Source organism: Mustela putorius, unplaced genomic scaffold, assembly GCF_011764305.1.
Source record: "Mustela putorius furo isolate JIRA1106 unplaced genomic scaffold, ASM1176430v1.1 tig00003881_pilon_pilon_pilon, whole genome shotgun sequence".
Classification (NCBI taxonomy): Eukaryota; Metazoa; Chordata; class Mammalia; order Carnivora; family Mustelidae; genus Mustela; species Mustela putorius.
The window spans coordinates 270,937-276,846 of NW_025422030.1; the positions used below are offsets into that span (position 1 = coordinate 270,937).

Here is a 5,910-nt window from a genome sequence, read left to right on the forward strand (position 1 = left end):
GCTCAGGCAGACATGGGGTCTAGGCCAGTGCCTTCACCACAGGAGAGAGGAGGCGACAGGATCCCTGCACACGGCCCGTGCACTTGGATGGGGAACTGTGGGGGACAGTCTCCACTCCATCCCCCGCACACCCCCTGCCACACACATCGCTGCCACATCTTGGTGGAAGATGGCTTCTGACTGCCCGTTTCTCCATGGGGGTGTTTCTGTGAGTTGCGGGTATGGCACCTGGTGGCAAGCCCAAGTTTGCCCTTGGGACAGGTGGCCAAGGAGATGCTGTCCCCTTGGGACCAGGGGCACAGGACAGGCCTGCCTTCTGCCTAGACTTTTTCCTCAGAGTGTAGCACACGCCCCTGCCCTAGTCATCCCCTCATGTCTCCTGGTAGCAAGCCCAAGTCTGCCCTACGGACAGTTGTCCAAGGAGATGCTGTGCCCTTGGGACCGGCCTGCCTTCTTCCCAGACTCCTTCCTCAGAGTGGAGCACACGTCCCTTCCCTAGTCGTGCCTTCATGTTTCCGTAGGAACCAGGCTTTGTCTCTCCGCACAGGGAGCGGGTGACACTTGTCTTGCCACTGGCCTGCTGTTCATGCCACGGCAGGCTATTCTGCTTCCCGACCATTTCCCGACCACAAGGCCAATGGCTCCTTCTCTTCTCTGGGGGCGGCGTGCTGTGCCTTCCCCAGACTTGCTCCTGTGGAGCTCGGTGACAGATGTGTGGAACCACGCTTCTCTCTCAGATCTCAAATACACAACATAACCCTACACCTAAAGGAGATGGAGAAAGAACAACAAAGAAAGCCTAAACCTAGCAGAAGAGGAATAATAAAGATCAGAGCAGAAATCAATGAAATAGAAACAAATAAACAAACAAAAACCACAAAAACCCAACAACAAAAAACAATAGAACAAATCAACGAAACTAGGAGCTGGTTCTTTGAAAGAATTAATAAGATTGATAAACCCCTTTCCAGACTTATCAAAAAGAAAAGAGAAAGAACCCAAATAAATAAATTCATGAATGAAAGAGAAGAGATCACAACCAACAAACACCAAAGAAATGCAAACTATTATAGGAACATACTATGAGCAACTCTACGCCAACAAATTCAACAATCTGGAAGAAATGGATACATTCCTAGAGACATATAAACTACCACAACTGAACCAGGAAGAAATAGGAAACCTGAACAGACCCATAACCAGTACAGAGATTGAAACAGTCATCAAAAATCTCCAAACAAACAAAAGCCCCAGGCAAGATGCTTCCCAGGGGAATTCTACCAAACATTTACAGAAATTAATTCCTATTCTCACGATGCTGTTCCAAAAAAATAGAAATGGAAGGAAAACTTCCAAACTCTTTTTTTTTCTGAGGCCAGCATCATCTTGATCCCAAAACCAGAGAAGGATCCCATCAAAAAAGAAACTACAAACCAATGTCCTTGATGAACACAGATGTGAAAATTCTCACCAAAATACTAGCCAATAATATTCAACAGTACATTAAAAGGATTATTCACCACGACCAAGTGGGATTTATTTCAGGGCTACAAGGTTGGTTCAACATCTGCAAATCAATCAATGTGATACAACACATTAATAAAAGAAAGAACAAGAACCATATGATACTCTCCATAGATGCTGAAAAAGCATTTGGCAAAGTGCAGTGTCCCTTCCTGATTAAAACTCTTCAAAGTGTAGGGATAGAGGGCACATATTATCAATATTATCAAAGCCATCTATGAAAAACCCACTGCAAATATCATTCTCAATGGAGAAAAACTGAATACTTTTCCGCTGAGGTCAGGAACACGGCAGGGATGTCCGTTATCACCACTGCTATTCAGCATCGTACTAGAAGTCCTAGCCTCAGCAATCAGACAACAAAAAGAAATTAAAGGCATCCAAATTTTGCCAAATTGGCAAAAGAGAAGTCAAACTATCCCTGTTTGCAGACGATATGACACTGTATGTGGAAAGCTTAAAGGACTCCACTCCAAATCTGCTACAACTTGTATAGGAATTCTGTAAAGTGTCAGGATATAAATCAATGAACAGAAATTGGTTGCATTTTTTTTATACCAACAAGACTGAAGAAATAGAAATTAAGGAGTGAATCCCATTTGCAATTGCACCCAAAACCCTAAGATACCTAGGAATAAACCTAACCAAAGAGACAAAGAATCTATACTCAGAAAACTCTAAAGTACTCATGAAAGAAATTGAAGAAGACACAAAGAAATGGAAAAATGTTCCATGCTCCTGTATTGGAAGAACAAATATTGTGAAAATGTCTATGCTACCTAAAGCAATCTACACATTTAATGCAATCCCTATCAAAATCCCATCCATTTTTTCCAAAGAAATGGGACAAATCATCCTAAAATATATATGGAACCAGAAAATACCTCAAATAGCCAGAGGAATATTGAAAAAGAAAGCCAAAGTTGTTGGCATCACAATTCCAGACTTCAAGCTCTATTACAAAGTTGTCATCATCAAGATAGTAGGGAACTGTCCCCCAAACAGACATAGATCAATGGAACAGAATAGAGAGCCCAGAAATACACCCTCCACTCTATGGTCAACTAGTCTTCAACAAAGCAGGAAGGAATGTCCTATGGAAAAGAGACAGCCTCTTCAACAAATGGTGTTGGGAAAATTGAACAGCCACATGCAGAAAAATGAAGTTGGACCATTTCCTTACACCATACATGAAAATAGACTGGAAATGGATGAAGAAGCATAATGTGAGAAAGGAATCCATCAAAATCCTTGAGGAGAGAACAGGTAGCAACCTCTTTGACCTCAGCAGCAGCAACTTCTTCCTAGGAACATCACCAAAGGCAAGGGAAGCAAGGGCAAGAATGAACTATTGGGATTTCATCAGATCAAAAAGCTTTTGCACAGCAAAGGAGACAGTTAACAAAGCCAAAAGATGACTGTCAGAATTTATCTGGGAGAAGATATTTGCAAATGACATACTAGATAAAGGGCCAGTATCTATCCAAAATCTATAAAGAGATTATCAAACTCAACACCCTAAGAACAAATAATCCAATGGCGAAATGGGCAGAGGACATGAACAGACATTTCTGCAAAGAATACATCCAAATGGCCTACAGACACATAAAAAAATGCTCCACATCACTCGGCATCAGGGAAATACAAATCAAAACCAGAATGAGATACCACCTCACACCTTTCAGAATGGCTAAAATGAACAAGTCAGTCAATGACATGCTGGCGAGGATGTGGAGAAAGGGCAACCCTCCTACACTGTACGTGGGAATGCAAGCTGGTGCAACCACTCTGGAAAACAGCGTGGAGGTGCCTCAAAAAGCTGAAAATAGAACTAACCTATGACCCAGTGATTGTAGTACTGGGTATATACCCTAAAGATACAAACGTGGCATTCTGAAGGGGCACATGCACCCAAATGTTTATAGCAGCAATGTCCACAATAGTTAAACTATGGAAAGAACCTAAATGCCCTTCAACAGATGAATCAATAAATAAGATGTGGTATATATACACAATGGGATACTATGCAGCCATCAAAAGAAATGAAATCCTGCTATTTGTGATGACGTGGGTGGAACTAGAGGGTATTATGCTTGGCGAAATAAATCAATCTGAGAAAGACAACTATCATATGATCTCCCTGATATGATGAAGTGGAGATGCAACATAGGCGGTTTCGGGCGTATGAAAAGAAAAATAAAAGAAGATGGGATTGGGAGGGAGACAAACCATAAAAGACTAAATCTCACAAAACAGACTGAGGGTTGCTGTGGGGAGGTGTGTTGGGAGAGGATGGTGTGGGTATGGACATTGGGGAGGGCAGGTGCTATGGTGAGTGATGGTGAGTGCTGTGAAATGTGTAAACCTGGTGATTCACAGACCTGTACCCCTAGGGATAAAAACACATTATATGTTTATAAAAAATTTTAAAAAATAATTTAAAAAATCCATTAAAGAAAAAACACATATTGCAAGCCCAGAGCTAATCTCATATTCAATCAAAAAAGTTTGAAAGTTTTCCCCTTAAAGATCAGAAAAAAGACAAGTGTGTCCACTTTCACTACTCTCATTTGACATAGTACTGGATGTCCTAGCCAGAGAAACAAGGAACACAAAGAAATAAAAGACTCCAAAAAAAAAAAAAGAAGAAGTAAAATTTTCTTTTTTTGGATAACATGAACTTACATGTAAAAGAATCCTAAAAAATTCATAAAAATTTTGAATAAACAAATTTAGTAAAGCTGCCAAATACAAGATGAATATATAAAAGACAAGAATTTTGTTTTGTTTCATTTTTTTAATAGTTTTTCATGTCATCCTTGCTCAGTGATCATGCTAATCTTCTCTGCATCATTCCAATTTTAGTATATGTGCTGCCAAAGTAAGTACAAGACAGGAGCATTTTAAGACTCTAATGATGAACTATCTGAAAAAATAAAGAGAACAATCTAATTCACACTAGCATCAAAACTAATAAAATACTTAGGATAAGATTTAACTAAGACGATGAAAGTTCTGTACCCCATAATCTATGACATTGATAAAGAAATTGAAGGAGACACAAATGGAAAGATAGTTCATATTTATGAATGGTAAGAATTAACATTGTTAAAATGTCCATACTACCGAAAACCATCTGTAAATTCAATTCCTACCAAAAATCCAATGTTAGGGGCACCTGGGTGGCTCAGTGGGTTAAGCTGCTGCTTTCGGCTCAGGACATGATCCCAGGGTCCTGGGATCGAGCCCCGCATCAGCCTCTCTGCTCAGCAGGAAGCTGCTACCTCTTCTCTCTCTGCCTGCCTCTCTGCCTGCTTGTCATCTCTCTCTCTCAAATAAAGAAATAAATAATCTTTTAAAAAATCCAATATTGTGTTTTTACAGAAGTAAGTAAAGAATCCTAAAATTTATATGAGACAAACAAATAATCAAAGCAGTTCTGAGAAAGAATGAAGAAGAGAAATTACACTTCTTGATTTGAAACTATACTACAAAACCCCCATGCTCAAAACAATAAAGTATACTGGCATAAAAACAGACCAATAAACAAGTAGAACAGAATTGAGAGTCCAGAAATAAATCCTTTCATAAGTCACCTAATATTTGACAGGGGCCAACATATGTAATGGGTAAAGATAGTCTGTTCAAATAAATGATATTTAAAACTGAATAGTCACATAAACCAGCATGAAACTGGAACCTTATATCACTCATCAATCTTAACTTGAAATAGATTAAAGACTTAAATGTGATGCATGAAACTAAATTTCCTAAAGGAAAACATAGGAAAAATTCTCCTTGACATTGGTCTTGCCAATAGTTTTTTGGATACCAGACCAAAAACACAAGCAAAAAAAGCAAAAATAAATAAATGGTATTACATCAAACTAAAGTTTCTGCATTGCCAAAAAAAAAGGGAATGAAAACACAATCCACAGAATGGAAGAAAATACTTACAAATCTTATATCTGAAAAGAGGTTAATAACCAACAGATACAAAAAGAAAAAATATATAATTAAAAAAATAGCAAAAGGATCTCAATAGACTTTTTATTCAAAAAAGTTATATAAATGACCAACAGGAGCATTAAAAAGTGCTCAACGGGGGGAGGAGTCAAGATGGCGGAGAAGTAACAGGCTGAGACTACTTCAGCTAGCCGGAGATCAGCTAGATAGCTTATCTAAAGATTGCAAACACCTGAAAATCCATCGGAGATCGAAGAGAAGAAGAACAGCAATTCTGGAAACAGAAAAACAACCACTTTCTGAAAGGTGTTTTCTTTTTTTTTAAATTCTTTTTTTTTCTTTCTTTCTTCCTTTTTGAACCTCTTTTTATCCCCTTTCTCCCCCCTCACGATTTGGGATCTCTTCTAATTTGGTTAAAGC

General features: G+C 39.0%; 1 pseudogene; it reads right to left on the bottom strand.

Annotated features, from left to right (window-relative positions):
• Window positions 1-4,296: 4,296 nt before the first annotated feature.
• On the bottom strand, window positions 4,297-4,413 carry LOC123388149 (annotated as a pseudogene).
• Between the last annotated feature and the right edge of the window lie 1,497 nt (window positions 4,414-5,910).